Source organism: Rhinopithecus roxellana, chromosome 8 (assembly GCF_007565055.1).
Source record: "Rhinopithecus roxellana isolate Shanxi Qingling chromosome 8, ASM756505v1, whole genome shotgun sequence".
Lineage (NCBI taxonomy): Eukaryota > Metazoa > Chordata > Mammalia > Primates > Cercopithecidae > Rhinopithecus > Rhinopithecus roxellana.
The window spans coordinates 33,372,988-33,396,183 of NC_044556.1; the positions used below are offsets into that span (position 1 = coordinate 33,372,988).

The window sequence follows — 23,196 nt, forward strand, 5'->3', positions numbered from 1 at the left end:
AATGAATTCAGTAAAGTTTCAGGATACAAAATTAATTTTAAAATATCACTTGCATTTCTTGCATCAATAACACACTATCTGAAAAAGAAATCAAGAAACAAACCTATTCATGAAAGCATTAAAAAGAATAAAATAGCTAGGAATACATTTAACCAAGGAAGTGAAACACCTGCACACTGAAAAAATCCATAAATATCCAGTGTTTATGGATTAGGAGAATTAAAATTGTCAAAATGTCTATACTACCCAAAAAGGTCTACAGATTCAACACAATCTTTATCAAAATTCCAAATGCATTTTTTTGAGAAAAAAATCTAAAACTTTTATGGAATCATAAGTGACCTAGATTAGTCAAAATAATCAAGAGAAAGAAAAACATGGTTGGAGAAATCATACTTCTTGATTTCAAATTATATTATAAAGCAATAGTAATCAAAACAGTATAGTTCTGGCACAAAAACAGACACATAGCCCAATGAAACAGAATAAACAGTGCAGATATAAATTCCAAACTTATAGGTCAACTAATTTTCAACAAGGGCAGCTCTTCTTTATTGGTGCTTTTATCAGTATGTGGTACTAAAATCCATAGTTTCAGTACTGCACATTAAGATCAAGAGTTTCTAGCTTTCATTATTTTCTTTATTTATCTGAAGATATTTTCTGAGGAATTATTCCAAGTGTAGCAGAAATTGGCCCATGGTGTTTACTGCTGCCTGCTTTATGAGTATATTCTTGCTTAATAGAAGAATGATTAGAAATTTTGTCAGGTCTGTGACGTAATCCTGAATGCAGTAATATAGAAGTCCCTGTTGCAAATCAATGTAGTACTGCCGGCAGACTTCCCAGCCCCACTCCTGTCGGGATGTCGGGACTGCATCAGGAACCTCGTCCGAGAGCTCTACGGGGCGACTCTGCCGGCCTCCTTTGCCGGAGGCCGACAGACCTCTCCCCCACACCTTAAGTGATCAAAAATAAATTTGCAGTTTTGCTCCTACACTTGCCTACTCGCTGGTTCTTTTGTGCCCACTCTGGTGGTCTTTAGAAAAACAAATCAGTTGGTGCCAAAGACCCGGGAGGAGAGCCCTCCTCAGGCTTCTAAGGGTTGAGGAACCTCCTCCTGCTCCCACGCGGCAGACGGACCAGGACCTGAGACCCGCTTCCCTCACTCTCACGGCGTCTCTGGGGTAAGTGCCCTTGTCTCCTCTTTACCTCCCTCGGCCAGAAATCCTGCACAGGTCCGAGGCCCACTTTTGAGCCACCAAGTGGCTCGGGAGACCCGTTCAGGATGGAGACGTCCGCCTGAAGGTAATCTCCACTTTGGCTCCATGAGCCTCCAGTCTGTCTCTGCTGGTTCCAAAGGACGCTTTGAAGCCAGGCAGAGATCCACTTCCATTTCCATTGTGTCCATTGTGTAAGTAAAGAGGAAACAAACGGGAAACCCCCAGTCCAAATTTCCAAAGAGCACCGGCCTCTCTGGGGTAAGTGCCCTTGTCTCCTCTTTACCTCCCTCGGCCAAAACTCCTGCGCAGGTCCGAGGCCCACTTTTGAGCCACCAGGAGCCACCATGTGGCTCGGGAGACCCGTTCAGGACAGAGACATCCGCCTGAAGGTAATCTCCACTTTGGCTCCATGAGCCTCCAGTCTGTCTCTGCTGGTTCCAAAGGACGCTTTGAAGCCAGGCAGAGATCCACTTCCATTTCCATTGTGTCCATTGTGTAAGTAAAGAGGAAACAAACGGGAAACCCCCCAGTCCAAATTTCCAAAGAGCACCCCCTTAGGGTGCCTCCTAGCCAATTTAAAAACCTTACAGCTTGAACAAGACCTTAGGAGGAAGCAGTTAATTTTCCTTTCCACTGTGGCGTGATCAACCTCAGCAATTTCTGCCAGCGGCTAGGCAAGTGGTCCGAAATTAATTACATACAAGGCTTTTGGGCCTTAAGCTCTCGTCCCTATACTCCTCCTCTCCCCGCTCTCTCCACCCCCTCCCTTCCTGCCCAGACTCCTCCTCCTCCCCCATCCAGACTCCTCCTTCCTCCTCCTTATCTACTAGTAATCCACTCGGTCCCGTGCCTCCTTTGGGGCCCCCAACTGGCTGTCTTGAGTCCCCTATCTGTGCCCACACCCTCCTACAGTGTTAGCACCTTTGCGAGAGGTAGCTAGGGCAGAGGGGGTAGTCAGAGTACATGTCCCTTTTTCACTGGCCGATCTTTCCAAAATTGAGAAGCGTTTAGGTGATTTCTCAGTGAATCCTACCATATACATAAAGGAATTTAGTTCAAAATCCAGGAGAAAATCCAGCCGCATTCTTAAATAGGCTGACTGAGGTTCTAACCCAATATACCCGGTTAGATCCGGCCTCCCCCACAGGGGTCACCATTTTGGCGTCTTATTTAATCAGCTCCAGACATTCGTAAAAAACTTCAAAAGGTAGAGGATGGTCCTCAGACACCAATACAAGACCTGGTTAAATTAGCCTTTAAGGTCTATAACTCCAGAGAGGAGACGGCAGGCTCGCCTCAAACAGAAGTTAAAGCTCCTAGCAGCGGCTCTACAGCCCAGTCGTAACCCCAGACCAGAGAGCACACACTCCGCAGACTCCAAGGCTACGAAAGGAGCCTGCTATAAGTGCGGCAAGGCAGGACACTATGCCAACAGGTGTCTGCAAGGTCCCCGAGCCCCAACGCAGCCTTGCTATAAGTGCAAGGCATCAGGACATTGGGCCAGTGAATGTCCTAACCCTCGTCCACCAGCAACCCCCTGCCCTGCTTGCCAGCAGGGAGGACACTGGAAGTCTGATTGCCCCACCCTGAGAACAGGTGCTGCGTCTCCACGTGACCCCCTTTCCCAGGATCCTGGGAGCTCCTTCCAGCTCCTACATCTGGACGACGACAACTGAAGGTGCCGAGACTCGGGGACCCCCATCACCCTCGCTGAGCCGCGGGTAACTCTCCTGGTAGCGGGTAAGACAATCAATTTTTTAATCAACAGCGAGGCTACCTATTCTGTTTTGCCGTCCTTCTCTGGACCTAGCCTTCCATCCAATATCTCTGTAGTAGGAGTGAGCGGAAAGCCATCCACTCCACAAAAACTCCACTCCTTAATTGCTGCCTGGCCAACAACTACTCTGCGCACTCGTTCCTCATTCCCAGCTAAAAAGGGCCCCTACCGAAAGCAATCAGTGGAAATCAGTTTGGCTTTCCCCCACTCGCCTCAAACTTACTAAATTTTCTTAACTATCTCATACTCCTCAACCTTGCTGGGACCTTCCTTCTGGGTTTTGCCCCTATTCCAACAAATGCTTCCATTCCTCATTCCTATACTAATACTGTGCCTTATTTTATTCTTCATCCGTATGTCCAAATGCCAACCATGGGCCCCGACCTTAACGACGCCCCTTAACAGCAGGAAGTAGCCAGACAGACCATGGCGCCCCTTATCACTATTACCAATAAAAGGTTGGACTGTTTGGACGAACGGAGGCAAGATGGTGCACTTCCGGGTTCTTCTTCACCAACTTTTTCCATGCGCGCGAAAATGCAGCCAGTGCCTAGGGAAGGTGCAGACCAACCGGGCATGCGCCAGGTGACATCAATCCAAAGAGACCAAGATTTACCTGATCGCACCTGCGGAACGCCCCCTGACACGCCCGTGCCCCGCCTATTGCCCTCCCACTCCTAGAAAAGCCGCTCCGGACGCCGCATGGACTTCCCAGCCCCACTCCTGTCGGGATGTCGGGACTGCATCAGGAACCCTGTCCGAGAGCTCTACGGGGCGACTCTGCCGGCCTCCTTTGCCGGAGGACGACAGACCTCTCCCCCACACCTTAAGTGACCAAAAATAAGTTTGCAGTTTTGCTCCAAAAAAAAAAAAAAAAAGTAGTACTGCCTACTAGACAAAAATGTCTCCTACTTCTGTGAATATATCTGTTCTGTCCTTGCTGATTCTTGATGTTGAGGCTGTTCCTTGTGTAATGGCAAATGTATGAGATACTTGACATTCCTATTGCTAACATTGACAAATTATCAGTATATGACTGTCTTTTACAGAAATATTGCCTGAATTTAGAAGTACTGGCCTATCCTGACCCTGATCCATCCTTCCTCACTGGGCAGGGCCTCCCTGCAGGAACTCCACCAACTCCAGCCAGAGGCTCAGGAACAAAACCCTAATCTCCCAGGGCCTGAGTCCCTAAGGGGAGAGGTGGCCACAGTCTCTGCAGACTAGCAGACTTAGCCTTTCCTGCTGGTAGTTCTGAGGAATCCAGGCAGCCCAGATGAGTGGGTTTCCCCCCAGCGAAGCATGCCCCCTCCACCAAGGGACAGTCAAAGTGCTTCATTAAATGGGTCCTGTTCACCCTGCCACCCAGCTGGGTGAGAACCTCCAACAGGGATTATCAGACACCCTATACAGAAGCAATCCTACTGGCATCAGGTTGGTGCCCCTTGAGGTCAGAGATCCCAGAAGAAGGAGAGGCACCATTTTTGCTGTTATCCAGCCTCCTTGAGTGACAACTCCAGGTGTGGGAGTGAACCAGATGAATAGGGCCTGAAGTGAACCCCCAGCAAATTGCAGCAGCCCTACAGAAAAGGGACCTGACCATTGAAAGAAAAATAAACAGAAAACAACAACAACAGCATCAACAAAACAAAAAGTCTCCACAAAAGCCCCATCCAATGGTCAGCAGCCTCAAAGATCAAACTAGACGGACTTATGTAGATGAGAAACAATCAATGAAAAAATGCTGAAAACCCAGAGGCCAGAGTACCTCTTCTGCTCCAAACAATCACCACACCTCTCCAGCAAGGGCACAGAACTGAATGGAGGATGAGATGGATGAATTGACAAAGGTAGGCTTCAGAAGACGGTAATAAAAAAAAACTTTGGTGAGCTAAAGGAGCATGTTCTAATCCAATGCAAAGAAGCTAAGAACCTTGATAAAAGGTTAGAGGAGCTGCTAGCTAGAATAACCAGCTTAGAGGGGGACATAAATGACCTGATAGAGCTGAAAAACACAGCATGAGAACTTCGTGAAGCATACACAAATATCAGTAGCCAAATTGACTAAGCAGAAGAAAGTACATCAGAATTTGAAGACCACTTTGAGTCTGAAACAAAATATACAGACAAGGTTAGAGAAAAAAGAATGACAAACAAGCAAACAAACAAAGCCTCCAAGAAATATGCAACTACGTAAAAAGACCAAATCTATGATTGATTGGAGTACCTGAAGAAGACAGGGAGAATGGGAACAAGCTGGAAAACACACTTCAGGATATTATCCGAGACAACTTCCCCAACCTAGCAAGATGGCCAACACACAGATTCGTGAAATACAGAGGACACCACCACTAAGATACTCTATGAGAAGGACAACCCCAAGACATATAATCATCAGATTCTCCAAGGGCAAAATGAAGGAAAAGGTGTTAAGGGCAGCCAGAGAGAAAGGCCAGGTCACCACCCACGAAGGGAAGCCCATCAGACTAACAGTGGACCTCTCAGCAGAAACTCTACATCCCAGAAGAGATTAAGGGTCAATATTCAACATTCTTAAAGAAAAGAATTTTCAACCCAGAATTTCATATCCCACCAAACTAAGCTTCATAAGCAGAGGGGAAATAAAATCCTTTTCAGACGAGCAGATGCTGAGGGATTTTGTCACCACTAGACCTGTCTTGCAAGGGCTCTTGAAGGAAGCACTAAATATAGAAAGGAAAATCTGGTACCAGTCACTGCAAAAATACGCCAAAATGTAGAGACCAATGACACTATGAAGAAACTGTATCAACTAGTGTGCAAAATAACAGATAGCATCACGATGACAGGATCAAACTCACACATAACAATACCTTAAATGTAAATGGGATAAATACCCCAGTTAAAAGACACAGACTGGCAAATTGGATAAAAAATCAAGACCCATCAGTGTGCTATATTCAGGAGATTCATCTCACGTGCAAAGACACACATTGGCTCAAAATAAAGGGATGAAGAAAAATTTACCAAGCAAATAAAAAGCAAAAAACAAACAAACAAACAAGCAAAACCATGGGGTTCAATCCTAGTCCCTGACAAAACAGACTTTAAACCAACAAATTTCAAAAAAGACAAAGAAGGGCATTGCATAATGGCAAAGGGATCAATTCAATGAGAAGAGCTAACTATCCTAAATATAAAGACATCAGATACAGGAGGATCCAGATTCATAAAACAAGTTCTTAGAGACCTACAAAGACACGTAGACTCCCACACAATAGTAGTGAGACACTTTAGCACCCCACTGTCAATGTTAGACAGATCAAAGGACAGAAGATTAACAAGAATATTCAGGACTTGAACTCAGCTCTGGATCAAGTGGACCTAATAGACATCTACAGAACTCTCCATCCCAAATCAACAGAATACACATTCCTATCAGTGCCACATAGCACTTATTCTAAAATCGACCACATAATTGGAAGTAAAACACTCCTCAGCAAGTGCAAAAGAACTAAATCATAACAAAGAGTCTCTCAGACCGCAGTGCAATCAAATTAGAACTCGGGATTAAGGAACTCACTCAAAACCACATGATTACATGCAAATTGAAAACCTGCTCCTAAATGACTTCTGGGTAAATAATGGAATTAAGGCAGAGATCAAGAAGTTCTTTGAAACCAATGAGAACAAAGAGACAATGTACCGAAATCTCTGGGATACAGCTAAAACAGTGTGTAGAGAAAAACTTATAGCACTAAATACTCACATCAGAAAGCCAGAAATATCTCAAATTGACACCCTAACATCACTATTAAAAGAGCTAGAGAAACAAGAGCAAACTAATCCAAAAGCTAGCAAAAGACAAGAAATAACTAAGTGTAGAACAGAATTGAAGGAGATAGAGACACAAAAAACTCACCAAAAAATCACTGAATCCAGAAGCTAGTTTTTTAAAAAAATTCAACAGAATAGATAGACTACTAGCTAGACTAATAAAGCAGAAAAGAGAGAATAATTAAATGACACAATAAAAAGTAGTAAAGGGGATATCACCACTGACCCTAGAGAAATACAAACTACCATCAGAGAATACTATAAATATCTATATGCAAATAAACTAGAAAATCTAGGAAAAATGGATAAATTCCTGGACACATACAGCCTCCCAAGACTAAACCAGGAAGAAGTCAAATCCCTAAATAGATCAACAAAAAGTTCTGAAATTGAGGCAGCAATTAATAGCCTACCAATCAAAAAATATCCCAGGACCACATGGATTCACAGCTGAATTCTACCAGAGGTACAAAGAGGTGATGATACCATTCCTTCTGAAACTATTCCAAACAATTGAAAAGGAGGTACTCCTCCCTAACTCATTTTATGAAGCCAGAATCATCCTGATATCAAAATCTGCCAGAAACACAACAACAACAAAAGAAAACTTTAGGCCAATATCCCTGATGAGCATCAACGTGAAAATTGTCAACAAAATACCTGCAGATCAAATTCAGCAGCACATCAAAGAACTTATCTACCATAATCAAGTAGGCTTCATCCCTGTGATGCAAGTCTGGGTCATCACATGCAAATAAATAAACGTAACCCATCACATAAACAGAACCAAAGACAAAACCACACGATTGTCTCAATAGATGCAGAAAAGGCCTTCAATAAAATTCAACATCCCTTTATGCTAAAAACTCTCAAAAAACTAGGTATTGATGGAACATGTCTCAAAATAATAACAGACATTTATGACAAACCCACAGCCAGTAGCATATTGAATGTGCAAAAGCTGGAAGCTTTCCCTTGGAAAACAATTACAAGACAAGGATGCCCTCTCTCACCACTCCTATTCAACATATTATTGGAAGTTCTGGCCAGAGCAATCAGGCAAGAGAAATAAATAAAGGGTATTCAAACAGAAAGAAAGGAAGTCAAATTGTCTCTGTTTGCAGATGACATGGTTATATATTTAGAAAACCCCATTATGTCAGCCCAAAACTCCTTAAGCTGATAAGCAACTTCAGCAAATTCTCAGGATACAAAATCAGTGTGCAAAAATCACAAGTATTCCTTGACACCAACAGTAGACAAGCAGAGAGACAAATCACGAATGAACTCCCATTCACAATTGCTACAAAGAGAAGTAAATACCTAGAAATACAGCTAACAAGGGATGTGAAGGACCTCTTCAAAGAGAACTACAAACCACTGCTCAAGGAAATGAGAGAACACAAAGAAAAGGAAAAACATTCCATCCTCATGGATAGGAAGAATCAATATCATTAAAATGTCATATTGCCCAAAGTAATTTATAGATTCAATGGTATTGAATTGAATGCATCAAACTACCATTGATATTCTTCACAGAATTAGAAAAAAGGCTACTTTAAATTTCATATGGAATCAAAGAAGACCCCATACAGCCAAGACAATCCTACGCAAAAAGAACAAAGCTGGAGGTATCACACTACCTGACTTCAAACTATACTACAAGGCTACAATAACCAAAACAGCATGATACTTGTACCAAAACTGACATATAGACCAATGGAACAAAACAGAGACCTCAGAAGTAATACCACACATCTAAAACTATCTGATCTTTGACAAAAAAAGAAACAACGGGGAAAGAATCTCTTATTCAATACATGGGGTAAATGGTGCTGGAAAAACTGGCTAGCCATATGCAGAAACTGGACCCCTTCCTTACACCTTATACAAAAATTAACTCGAGATGGATTAAATATTTAAATATAAACCCAAAACCATAAAAACCCTAGAAGAAAACCTAGGCAACACCATTCAGGACATAGGCATGGGCAAGACTTCATGAATAAACACCAAAAGCAGTTGCAACAAAAGCAAAAATCAACAAATGGGATCTGATTAAACTAAAGAGCTTCTGCACAGCCAAAGGAAGTATCATACCTGCAGAATGGGAGAAAAATTTTGCAATCTACCCATCTGACAAAGGTCTAATGTCCAGAATTTACAAGGAACTTAAACAAATTGTCAAGAAAAAACAAACAAACAATCCTATCAAAATGTGGGCAAAGGATATGAAAAGATACTTCTCAAAAGAAGACATTTATGTGGCCAAAAAACAGAAAAAAAAGCTCAATATCACTGATCACTAGAGAAATACAAATCAAAACCACAATGAGATACAATCTCACACCAATCAGAATGGTGATTATTAAAATGTCAAGAAACAATAGATACTGGTGAAACTGTGGAGGGAATGTAAATTACTTCAACCATTGTGGAAGACAGTATGGTGATTCCTCAAGGATCTAGAATCAGAAATACCATTTAACCCAACAATCCCATTACTGGGTATATAACCAAAGGAACATAAATCATTCTACCATAAAGATACATGCACACATATGTTTGTTGCAGCACTATTTACAATAGAAAAGTCATGGAACCAACACAAATGTCCATCAATGATAGACTGGATAAAGAAAATGTAGTACATACACACTGTGGAATACTATGCAGTCATAAGGAAGAATGAGATCATGTCCTTTGGAATGACAAGGATGAAACTGGAAGACATCATCCTCAGCAAGATAACACAGGAAGAGAAAACCAAACACCATATGTTCTCACTCATAAGTGGGAGTTGAACAATGAGAACACATGGACACAGGGAGGGGAACAACACATCCCAGAGCCTGCTGAGGGATTGGGGGTGAGATGAGGGAATTTAGAGGATGAATCAATAGACGCAGCAAATTATCATGGCACGTGTATACCTACGTAACAAACCTGCACATTCTGCACATGTATCCTACAACTTAAAGTAAAATAAAATAAATTTACAAATTTTTAAAAAAGAAAATGTGTGATACCGGCTCAGGGGGGCATGCCCAAGATGGCCAAATAGGAACAGTTCCAGCCTCCAGCTCCCAGTGTGAGCAACAAAGAAGACAGGTGATTTCTGCATTTTCAACTGAGGTACTGGGTTCATCTCACTGGGGCATGTCAGACAGTTGGTGCTGGTCTACGGGTGCAGCCCGACCAGCGAGAGCTGAAGCAGGGCGAGGCATCGTCTCACCTGGGAAGCGCAAGGGGGAAGGGAATTCCTTTTCCTAGCCAAAGGAAATTGAGACACACAGCACCTAGAAAATCGGGTAACTCCCACCCTAATACTGCCTATTACCAAGGGTCTTAGCAAATGGCACACCAGGAGATTATATCCCACACCTGGCCCAGAGGGTCCCATGCCCACGGAGCCTCCCTCATTGCTAGCACAGCAGTCTGAGATCTAACAGCAAGGTGACAGCGAGGCTGGGGGAGGGGCGCCATCATTGCTGAGGCTTAAGTAGGTAAACAAAGCCACCTGGAAGCTTGAATTGAGTGGAGCCCATCACAGCTCAAGGAGGCCTGCCTGCCTCTGTACACTCCACCTCTGGGGATAGGGCATAGCTAAACAGAAAGCTGCAGAAACCTCTGCAGAGGCAAATGTCCCTGTCTGACAGCTTTGAAGAGAGCAGTGGTTCTCCCAGCATGGAGGTTGAGATCTGAGAATGGACAGACTGCCTGCTCAAGTGGGTCCCTGACCCCTGAGTAGCCAAACTGGGAGACATCCCCCACTAGGTGCAGACCGACACCTCACACCTCACACGGCTAGGTACACCCCTGAGATGAAACTTCCAGAGCAAGAATCAGACAGCAACACTCGCTGTTCAGCATTCTGCAGCCTCCGCTGCTGATACCCAGGCAAAGAGGGTCTGGAGTGGACCTCAAGCAAACTCCAACAGACCTGCAGCTGAGGGTCCTGAGGGTCCTGACTGTTAGAAGGAAAACTAACAAATAGAAAGGACAACCACACCAAAACCCCATCAGTACATCACCATCATCAAAGACCACAGGCAGATAAAAGCATGAAGATGGGGAAAAAGCAATGCAGAAAAGCTGGAAATTCAAAAAGTCAGAGTGCAACTCCCCCTCCAAAGGAACGCAGCTCATCGCCAGCAACGGAACAAAGCTGGACAGAGAATGACTTTGACAAGTCGAGAGAAGAAGGCTTCAGTCAATCAAACTTCTCAGAGCTAAAGGAAGAACTACGTAACCAGTACAAAGAAACTAAAACCTTGAAAAAAGAATGGGTGAATGGATAACTAGAATAATCAATTCAGAGAAGACCTTAAAAGAACTGATAGAGATGAAAATCATGGCACGAGAACTATGTGACAAATGCACAAGCTTCAGTAACTGACTCAATCAACTGGAAGAAAGAGTATCTAGAGATTGAAGATCAAATGAATGAAATGAAGCAAGAAGAGAAGTGTAGAGAAAAAAGAGTAAAAAGAAATGAACAAAGCCTCCAAGAAATATGGGATTATGTGAAAAGACCAAATCTACGTCTGATTGGTGTGCCTGAAAGTGACAGGGAAAATGGAACCAAGTTGGAAAACACTCTTCAGGATATCATCCAGGAGAACTTCCCCAACCTAGTAAGGCAGGCCAACATTCAAATTCAGGAAATACAGAGAACACCACAAAGATACTCCTCGAGAAGAGCAATTCCAAGACACGTAATTCTCAGATTCACCAAAGTTGAAATGAAGGAAAAAATGTTAAGGGCAGCCAGAGAGAAAGGTTGGGTTACCCACAAAGGGAAGCCCATCAGACTAATAGCAGACCTCTCGGCAGAAGTTGACAAGCCAGAAGAGAGTAGGGGCCAATATTCAACATTCTTAAAGAAAAGAATTTTCAACCCAGAATTTCATATCCAGCCAAACTAAGTTTCATAAGTGAAAGAGAAATAAAATCCTTTACAGACAAGCAAATGCTGAGAGATTTTGTCACCACCAGACCTGCCCTACAAGAAATCTTGAAGGAAGCATAAACAGAGAAAGGAAAAACCGGTACTAGCCATTGCAAAAACATGCCAAAATGTAAAGTCCATTGATGCTAGGAAGAAACTGCATCAACTAACGAGCAAAATAACCAGCTAATATCATAATGACAGGATCAAGTTCACACATAACAATATTAACTTTAAATGTAAATGGACTAAATGGTCCAATTAAAAGACAGAGACTGGCAAATTGGATAAAGAGTCAAGACCCATCAGTCTGCTGTATTCAGAAGACCCATCTCACATGCAGAGACACACATAGGCACAAAATAAAGGGATGGAAGAAGATCTACCAAGCATATGGAAAAAAAAAAAAAAAAAGCAGGGGTTGCAATCCTAGTCTCTGATAAAACAGACTTTAAACCATCAAAGATCAAAAGAGACAAAGAGGGCCATTACATAATGGTAAAAGGATCAATTCATCAGGAAGAGCTAACTCTCCTAAATATCTATGCACCCAATACAGGAGCACCCAGATTCATAAAGCAAGTCCTTAGAGACTTACAAAGAGACTTAGACTCCCATACAATAATAATGGGAGATTTTAACACCCCACTGTCAGCATTAGACAGATCAATGAGACAGAAAGTTAACAAGGATATCCAGGAATTGAACTCAATTCTGCACCAAGTGGACCTAGTAGACATCTACAGAACTCTCCACTCCAAATCAACAGAATATACATTCTTCTCAGCACCACATTGCACTTATTCCAAAATTCACCACATAGTTGGAAGTAAAGCACTCCTCAGCAAATGTAAAAGAACAGAAATTATAAGAAACTGTCTCTCAGACCACAGTGCAATCAAACTAGAACGCAGGATTAAGAAACTCACACTAAAATGCTCAACTACATGGAAACTGAACAACCTGCTCCTGAATGACTACTGGGTACATAACGAAATGAAGACAGAAATAAAGATGTTCTTTGAAACCAATGTGAACAAAGATACAACATACCAGAATCTCTGGGACACATTTAAAGCAGTGTGTAGAGGGAAATTTATAGCAGTAAATGCTCATAAGAGAAAGCAGGAAAGATCTAAAATTGATACCCTAACATCACAATTAAAAGAACTAGAGAAGCAAGAGCAAACACATTTAAAAGCTAGCAGAAGGCAAGAAATAACTAAGATCAGAGCAGAACTGAAGGAGGTAGAGACACAAAAAAAAAAAAACCTTCAAAAAAATCAATGAATTCGGGAGCTGATTTTTTGAAAAGAGCAACAGAATTGATAGATTGCTAGCAAGACTAATAAAGAAGAAAAGAGAGAAGAATCAAATAGACGCAATAAAAAATGATAAAGGGGATATCACCCCCGACCCCACAGAAATACAAACTACCATCAGAGAATACTATAAACACCTCTATGCAAATAAACTAGAAAACCTAGAAGAAATGGATAAATTCCTGGACACATACACACTCCCAAGACTAAACCAGGAAGAAGTTGAATCCCTAAATAGACCAATAACAGGCTCTGAAATTGAGGCAATAATTAATAGCCTACCAACCAAAAAAAGTCCAGGACCAGATGGATTCACAGCCGAATTCTACGAGAGGTTCAAGGCAGAGCTGGTACCATTCCTTCTGAAACTATTCCAATCAATAGAAAAGGAGGGAATTCTCCCTAACTCATTTTATGAGGCCAACATCATCCTGATACCAAAGCCTGGCAGAGACACAACAAAAAAAGAGAATTTTAGACCAATATCCCTGATGAACATCGATGCAAAAATCCTCAGTAAAATACTGGCAAACCGAATCCAGCAGCACATCAAAAAGCTTATCCACCATGATCAAGTGGGCATACTCCCTGGGATGTAAGGCTGGTTCAACATATGCAAATCAACAAACGTAATCCAACATATGAACAGAACCAAAGACAAAAACCACATGATTATCTCAATAGATGCAGAAAAGGTCTTTGACAAAATTCAACAGCCCTTCATGCTAAAAACTCTCAATAAATTTGGTATTGATTGAACGTATCTCTAAATAATAAGAGCTATTTATGACAAACCCACAGCCAATATCATACTGAATGAGCAAAAACTGGAAAAATTCCCTTTGAAAACTGGCACAAGACAGGGATGCCCTCTCTCACCACTCCTATTCAACATAGTGTTGGAAGTGCTGGCCAGGGAAATCAGGCAGGAGAAATAAAGGGTATTCATTTAGGAAAAGAAGAAGTCAAATTATCCCTGTTTGCAGACGACATGATTGTACGTTTAGAAAATCCCATCGTCTCTGCCCAAAATCTCCCTAAACTGATAAGCAACTTCAGCAAAGTCTCAGGATACAAAATCAATGTGCAAAAATCACAAGCATTCTTACACACCAATAACAGACAAACAGAGAGCCAAATCATGAGTGAACTTCCATTCACAATAGCTTCAAAGAGAATAAAATACCTAGGAATCTAACTTACAAAGGATGTAAAGGACCTCTTCAAGGAGAACTACAAACCACTGCTCACTGAAATAAAAGAGGACACAAACAAATGGAAGAACATACCATGCTCATGGATAGGAAGAATCAATATTGTGAAAATGGCCATACTGCCCAAGGTAATTTGTAGATTCAATGCCATCCCCAGTAAGCTACCAATGACTTTCTTCACAGAATTGGAAAAAACTGCTTTAAAGTTCATATGGAACCAAAAAAGAGCCCGCATTGCCAAGACAATCCTAAGCCAAAAGAACAAAGCTGGAGGCATCACGCTACCTGACTTCAAACTATACTACAAGGCTACAGTAACCAAAACAGCATGGTACTAGTACCAAAACAGAGATATACACCAATGGAACAGAAGAGAGCCCTCAGAAATAATACCACACATCTACAGCCATCTGATCTTTGACAAACCTGACAAAAACAAGAAATAAGGAAAGGATTCCCTATTTAATAAACGGTGCTGGGAAAATTGGCTAACCATAAGTAGAAAGCTGAAACTGGATCCTTTCCTTACTCCTTATACAAAAATTAATTCAAGATGGATTACAGACTTAAATGTGAGACCTAAAACCATAAAAACCCTAGAAGAAAACCTAGGCAATGCCATTCAGGACACAGACATGGGCAAGGACTTCATGTCTAAAGCACCAAAAGCAACGGCAACAAAAGCCAAAATTGACAAACAGGATCTAATTAAATTAAAGAGCATCTGCACAGCAAAAGCAACTACCATCAGAGTAAACAGGCAACCTACAGAATGGGAGAAAATGTTTGCAATCTACTCATCTGACAAAGGGCTAATATCCAGAACCTACAAAGAACTCAAACAAATTTACAAGAAAAAAACAAACAACCCCATCAAAAAGTGGGCAAAGGAAATGAACAGAGACATCTCAAAAGAAGACATTCATACAGCCAACAGACACATGAAAAAATGCTTATCATCACTCGCCATCAGAGAAATGCAAATCAAAACCACAATGAGATACCATCTCACACCAGTTAGAATGGCAATCATTAAAAAATCAGGCAACAACAGGTGCTGGAGAGGATGTGGAGAAATAGGAACACTTTTACACTGTTGGTGGGACTGTAAACTAGTTCGACCATTGTGGAAAACAGTGTGGTGATTCATCAAGGATCTAGAACTAGAAATACTATTTGACCCAACCATCCCATTACTGCATATGTACCCGAAGGATTATAAATCATGCTGCTATAAAGACACATGCACACATATGTTGATTGCAGCACTATTCACAATAGCAAAGACTTGGAATCAATCCAAATGTCCATCAGTGACAGACTGGATTAAGAAAATGTGGCACATATACACAATGGAATACTATGCAACCGTAAGAAAGGATGAGTTCATGTCCTTTGTAGGGACATGGATGCAGCTGGAAACCATCATTCTCAGCAAACTATCGCAAGAACAGACAACCAAACACCACATGTTCTCACTCATAGGTGGGAACTGAACAATGAGATCACTTGGACACAGGAAGGGGAACATCACACACTGGGGCCTATTGTGGGGAGGGGAGATGGGGGAGGGATAGCATTAGGAGATAAACCTAATGTAAATGACAAGTTAATGGGTGCAGCACATCAACATGACACATGTATACATATGTAACAAACCTGCACGTTGTGCACATGTACCCTAGAGCTTAAAGTATAATAATAATTTTTAAAAAAAGAAAATATGGTATGTAAACACCATGGAATACTATGCAACTATGAAAAAGAATGAGTTTCTGTCCTTTACAGAGACATGGATGAAGCTGGAAGCCATCATCCTCAGCAAACTAACACAGAAACAAAAACCAAACACCACATGGTCTCACTCATAAGTGGGAGTTGATCAATGAAAACACATGGACACAGTAAGGGAAACAATGCACACCAGGGCCTGTTACGGGGTGGGGAGGGTGAGGGATCGGAACTTAGACGAGGGGTCAATAGGTGCAGCAAACCACCATGGCACACGTATACCTACCTGCATGTTCTACACATGTATTCTGACACTTAATTAAAAAAAAAAAAAAAAAGAAAAGAAGTAGTGGCCTAGGGAATGCAAATGTAGATCATTTCTGAAAACGTGGGTTTATAGGCACATCTGTGATACTATCTATTAAAATGGAATTCTGGACCAAAGATAAAGAAGTGGTATCTCTGATAAATATCATCTATTTTTGGTTTATTAAATGACTGATTGGCCTTCCAGTTTCTGATCCTTTTCAACTTAACAGGTGTTTTCTCTAATATTTTTAGAAACTCATATTTTAGCTCATCTAATAATTCTAGAGTAACTGTAGAATCCACATATTACCAGCAACGCTTTCCATCAATGAACACAGGAATCTCTCAATTGGATCATTTGCAAGTCAAATGAATGTATACATGTGCTATCACTGTTGGTTTGTACTGAAGAGAGAAGGTTATGTGATGCAGACTGTTTTTAGCAATGAAATAAGATGTCTGTGTCAAATCCTTGCTTGCTTTTACTAACTTGGTACATTTTACCACATCTGATTGTAGATGTTCAATGCTGATCTCAGAATCTGGTGTTTGTAGGGTTATGGTTTCAATTAAAACCAGTTCTTGAGTCTGTTGAAAGTAAGTACCACATTTAGTATCCAGCACTCTAGGGAGTGAAGACAAGCATGTACTACTTTAATAACATGTTCAAGTTTTTGAGCCTGTTCCTCCCCTTTCACTGCCAAAAAATTACAGGTTGACAATATCATCCACACTCCTCACAGAATTATTTCTGTTTCCTCTAAAGGGAGCTCAATTTTCATCTTCCTTTAGTGCAACACTGATACCCAGCACTCTTCCAAAGTTTCTCGTGAAATCCACTAATTCATTCACATTACCTCCTCATCAGTCTGCAGACATTTTACTCCAAGGATTCCTAATGAATTTGGTGAAAGAATAGTACATGTAAACAATTGCAGTGTTTACTGTAAGCTGAGAGACATTGAGATGCTGTCCCACATCTTGGATAAGGTTGGCCATCTGCTGGCACTAGGAGAGCTCTTTATCGACCTGCACTCCACAGTGGCTACTTGGCCTGTCATCCAGCTGTTCCCTAGTAAGAGCCAATGAGAAGAAGCTCCACGTCTGGCACCATGACACTTCCTCCTCCATCCACTCCCCACAAATTATACCTTTTTCTTTTCATTGGCATACAATAATTGTACACATTCATGGGGTACATAGTGATATTTCAATACACATAATGCATAGTGAGCAGATAAAGGTAATTAGCATATTCATCATCTTGAACATTTATTATTTCTTGAACATTCAGTTCTTGAACATCTTGAACATTCACTTTTTTTCATTCTAGTTATTTGAAACTATATAGTATATTATTGTTAACTCTATAGTAATTCTACAGGGCTATAGAACTCTAGAATTTATTCCTCCTATCTAACTACAATTTCATATCTTTGAAGAAATTTTCCCTGTTCTCCTCTTCCCTTACCTTTACCAACTTCTAGTATCTTCTGCTGTACTTTTCACTTCTATGAGATAAGCATTTTTAGCTTCCATTATATGAGTAAGAATATGCAGTGTTTTACTTTCTATTCCTGGATTACTTCACTTAATATATTGTCTTCTAGTTCCATCCAGGTCATGGCAAATGATGGAATTGTATTCTTTTATGACTGAATAATATTTCATTGTGTGTATATATACCACATTTGCTTTATCCATTAATCTTTTGTTGGAAATCTAGGTTGATTTCATACATTGGTTATTGTGAATAGTGCCACAATAAATATGGGGGTGCAAATGTCTCTTCAATATTCTGATTTCCCTTCCTTTGGATAAATGCCCAGCAGTGAGATTGCTAGATCATGTGGTAGTTCTATTTGTAGTTGTTTGAGAAACCTCCATACTGTTCTTTATGGAAGCTGTAGTAGTTCACATCCCCACCAATAGTGTATAAGAGTTCTATTTTTTTCTGCATCTTCACCAGCATTTGTTATTTTTTGTCTTTTTGGTGACAGCCATCCTAACTGGGGTGAGCTGATACCTCAGTGTATTTTTGTTTTTCTTTCCCTGAGATGGAGTCTCGCTCTGTCACCCAGGCTGGAGTGCAGTTTGGTATGATCTAAGCTCACTGTAGCCTCCGCCTCTTGGGTTCAAGTGATTCTCCTGTCTCAGTTTCCAAGTAGCTGGGACTACAGGCATGCACCACCACGCCCAGTTAATTTTTTTGTATTTTTAGTAGAGATGAGGTTTCACCATGTTGGCCAGGCTGGTCGTGAACTCCTGACCTCAGTGGATCCACCCTCGACCTCCCAAAGTGCTGGGATTGCGGGCGGGAGCCACAGGCAGGAGCCACCGCACCCAGCCCTCACTGTGGTTTTGAATTGCATTTCTCTGATGCTTAGTGATGTTGAGTATTTTTGTATATAGATTTATTAGCCATTTGTATGTCTTCTTTTGAGAAATGTCTGTTCATATTATTTGCTCCCTTTTTATTGAATTGTTTGTTCTTTTGCTGTTGAGATATTTGAGTTTCTTGTGTATTCTGGATATTAATCCCCTATTGGGTGAATAGTTTGAAAACATTTTCTCCCATTTTGTAGGCTGTTTTTTCTTTATGTTGATTATTTTCTTTGTTACACAGAGCTTTTTAGTTTTATATAGCCCCATTTGTTTTTGCTTTTGTTGCCTATGTGTTTGAAGTCTTATTCATAAAATCTTTTCCCAGACCAGTGTCCTGAAGTGTTTCTACTATTGTTTTTTCTAGTGCTCTTATAGTTTGAGGTCTTAGATTTAGTTATTTGTCCCATTTGGAGCTCATTATTGAATAGGGTGAGAAGTGGGAGTTTAGTTTCATTCTTCTGCACATAGATATCCAGTTTTCCCAGCACTATATATATTTTTAGAAACTCATATTTTAGCTCATCTAATTACAAATATATATATATTTGGTATATAAACTATTTATTAACAGACAAGGCCTACAGACTTATTTCTTCTTGGACACACCCACGGTGCGGCCACGGCAGCCAGTGGTCTTGGTGTGCTGGCCTCGGACACGAAGGCCCCAGAAGTGGCGCAGCCCTCTATGGGCCCGAATCTTCTTCAGTGGCTCCAGGTCTTCACGGAGCTTGTTGTCCAGACCATTGGCTAGGACCTGGCTATATTTTCCATCCTTTACATACTTCTGTCTGTTCAAGAACCAGTCTGGGATCTTGTACTGGCGTGGATTCTGCATAATGGTGATCACACGTTCCACCTCATCCTCAGTGAGTTCTCCTGCCCTCTTGGTGAGGTCAATGTCTGCTTTCCTCAACACCACATGAGCATAATCTTCGGCCCACACCCTTAATGGCAGTGATGGCAAAGGCTATTTTCCGCCGCCCATCGATGTTGGTGTTGAGTACTCGCAAAATATGCTGGAACTTTTCAGGGATCACTAGAGACATGGCGGCAGCACAAGCGGCGGCGTGTAAGCCTCCTGTGGAAGAGAGCCCCAGCACCATATATTAAAGAGACTATCCTTTCTCCAATGAGTGTTCTTAGAGCCTTTAATTCAAAATTCAAAAATCAATTGGCTGGAGATACATGGATTACTTTCTGAATTCTCCATTCTGTTACATTAGCCTATGTATCTGTTTATATGCTGATACCATGCTCTTTTTTGTTGTTCTTGTTACTACAGCTTTGTAGTACATTTTGAAGTCTGGTAGTGTGGCACCTACAGCTTTGTTCTTTTTGCTCAGTGTTCCTTTAGCTATTTGAGGTCTTTTGTGATTCCATACAATTTTTTTTTTAATTTTCTAAATATGTGAAGAATGTCATTAGTATTTTGATATGGATTGCATTGAATCTATAGATTGCTTTGGGTAGCATGGTCATTTTAACAGGATTAATTACTTTGATCCATGAGCAAGGAATAATTGTTTTGTAGTTTTCCTTGTAGAGGTCTTGTAACTGCTTGGTTACATTTATTTCTAGGTATTTTTCTTTTGTAAATATTATATGTGAGATTTCCTTCTTGATTTCTTTTTCAAGTAGTTTGTTGTTCATGTATTGAAACATTACTGAATTTTGTATATTTATTGTGTATTCTGCAAGGTTGCTGAATTCATTTATTACTTATAAGAGTTTTTTCATAAAGTCTGTAGGTTTTTCCATATATAAAATCATGCTCTCTGAAAACAAGGACATATTGATATCTTCCTTTCCAATCTAGATGCCCTTTATTTCTCTCTCTTGCCTAATTGCTCTGGCTAGGACTCCCAGGACTATGTTGAATAAGAGTAGTGACAGTTGGCACCTTTGTCTTATTCCATTGCTTAGAGCAAAAGCTCTCAGCTTTTCCCCATTTACTATGATGTTAGCTGTGGGTTTGTCACATGGCCTTTATTGTGTTGAGTTACTTTCCCTCTATACACAATTTATTGAGAGTTTTTATCATGAAGGGGTGTTGAATTTTATCAAATGCTTTTTTTTATTCTTCTATTTCTGTGACAAATGTCTTTGGTATTTTGAAAGGGATCATATGGGTTGGTCATTCATTTTGTTGATATGATGTATCCTGTTTATTGATTTTCATATGTTGAACCATCTTTGCATCCATGGGATAAATCCCACTTGATCATAGTGCATTATCTTTTTCGATGTATTGTTGGAATCAGTTTGTTAGTACTTTCTCAAGGATTTTTGCATCTATGTTCATCGGGGCATTGGCCTGCAGTTTCCTTTTTTTTACTGGGCCCTTGTATCTCACTGAGTTTCCTGAAGATTGCTATTTCAAATTCTTTTTCTGGCATTTTATATATTTCCTAATGATTGGGGTCTGTTATTGGAGAATTGTTATGTTACTTTGGAAGTGTCATGTTTCCTTTTTTCACATTTTACCTATTCCTATGTTGATAACTATTTATCTGATGAAACAGTCACCACTTCCAATTTTATGAAATAGGTTTTATAGAGAAATATTTATTTGTTTAGGTGGGTCTTGAGGTGTTGATTCTGTAAGGTACATTGGCTTTGGTTCTAGGTGGATGTAGTAGTGTGGTCTCTGTGTGGTTTCTTTAGCTGTAACCCGTGTTAGTGACATTTACAAGTGTCTCAGTGACCCATGCTGAAATGAGTGTGGCAATGGTGGTGTGGCTTTGCTAGGGGTGGACTCATTGGTCTGTTTCTCAGGTTAGGGGTGCATGTATGTACACAGCAGATTGGCCAACTTGACGTCTGGCTCACTGGGGTTGGAACCACGTGACTATTACTCTAGTCAGGGGCACCATGTGTGATTCCTCATCTGGCCTGGAGACATGTCTGCCAGGGATGGCCCTCAGGGCTGTTTCTCAGGCCCAGAACATGGGCACATAACTGCTTGGTGGCCTAGGGAAATATCTGCTGAAGGTGGCCCATGGGGCAATTTCACAGGCCTGGGACATGGCCACATGCCTTTTTGGCAAGCCTGGGTGTGTATCTGTTGCGATTGGCCCTCAGGGCTGTTTCTCAGGTCTGGGATGGAGGAGCCCATACTCAAAAAATATTGAGAGGGCTTAACTGCACAAGTGAATAGGTTGGTGTGAGACCTAGCTGTGTCTCCTTCCACAAGGTCAGTCTAGTAAGGGTGTAGCATCAGAGGGGGCTCCCCCAAAGCCTATCAGCAGACCTGGTGAGGGAGTTACCTCTCTCATCCTTAATCCACAGTACACAACTGCAAATGCAAAGATACATAAAGGAACCATATGACTGAGTAAGAGCTCATTGCTGTCAACTGCCATCTACTAAAACGCAGCCCAAATTACAAAGTCAAAAATCACTTTACTAAATTTACCCCCTATGAAACCAAGAGCAAGAGTTCTACAACAGGCAGTCGGGGTGGAGCAAGATGGCCGAATAGGAACAGCTCCAGTCTCCAACTCCCAGCGCGAGCGACACAGAAGACCGGTGATTTCTGCATTTTCAACTGAGGTACTGGGGTCATCTCACTAGGGAGTGCCGGACAATCGGTGCTGGTCAGCTGCTGCAGCCTGACCAGCGAGAGCTGAAGCAGGGCGAGGCATCGCCTCACCTGGAAGCGCAAGGGGGAAGGGGATCCGTTTTCCTAGCCAGGGGAACTGAGACGCGCAACACCTGGAAAATCGGGTAACTCCCACCCCAATACTGCGCTGTAAGCATACAGGCACACCAGGAGAACATATCCCACACCTGGCCGGGAGGGTCCCACGCCCACGAAGCCTCCCTCACTGCTAACACAGCAGTCTGCCGCGATCTATCCGCAAGGCAGCAGCGAGGCTGGGGGAGGGGTGCCCGCCATTGCTGAGGCTTAAGTAGGTAAACAAAGCCGCTGGGAAGCTCGAACTGGGTGGAGCTCACAGCAGCTCAAGGAAGCCTGCCTGTCTCTGTAGTCTCCACCTCTGGGGACAGCGCACAGCTGAAGACCAACAGGGGAAGTAGCTGGAGCCGGTGCAGACGCGAACGACTCTGTCTGACAGCTTTGGGGAGAGCCGTGGATCTCCCAACGCGGAGGTTGAGATCTGAGAACGGACAGACTGCCTGCTCAGGTGTGTCCCTGACCCCAGAGTAGCCTAGCTGGGAGAAATCCCCCACTAGGGGCAGTCTGACACCCCACACCTCACAGGGTGGAGTACACCCCTGAGAGGAAACTTCCAAAGGAAGAATCAGACAGGTACACTCGCTGTTCAGCAATATTCTATCTTCGGCAACCTCTGCTGCTGATACCCAGGCAAACAGGGTCTGGAGTGGACCTCAAGCAATCTCCAACAGACCAACAGACAGTCCTTCTGACTGTCAGAAGGAAAACTATCAAACAGGAAGGACACCTATACCAAAACCCCATCAGTACGTCACCACCATCAAAGACCAG

At 41.9% G+C, this 23,196-nt stretch overlaps 2 pseudogenes across 1 annotated transcript; both read right to left on the reverse strand.

The window, feature by feature from the left end:
* Positions 1-594: 594 nt before the first annotated feature.
* On the reverse strand, positions 595-17,508 carry LOC104664135 (annotated as a pseudogene).
* Positions 17,509-19,272: 1,764 nt separating this feature from the next.
* LOC104664134 lies at positions 19,273-19,814 on the reverse strand (annotated as a pseudogene). The gene has a single exon (XR_748210.2). The product of XR_748210.2 is annotated as a 40S ribosomal protein S18 pseudogene (transcript).
* Between the last annotated feature and the right edge of the window lie 3,382 nt (positions 19,815-23,196).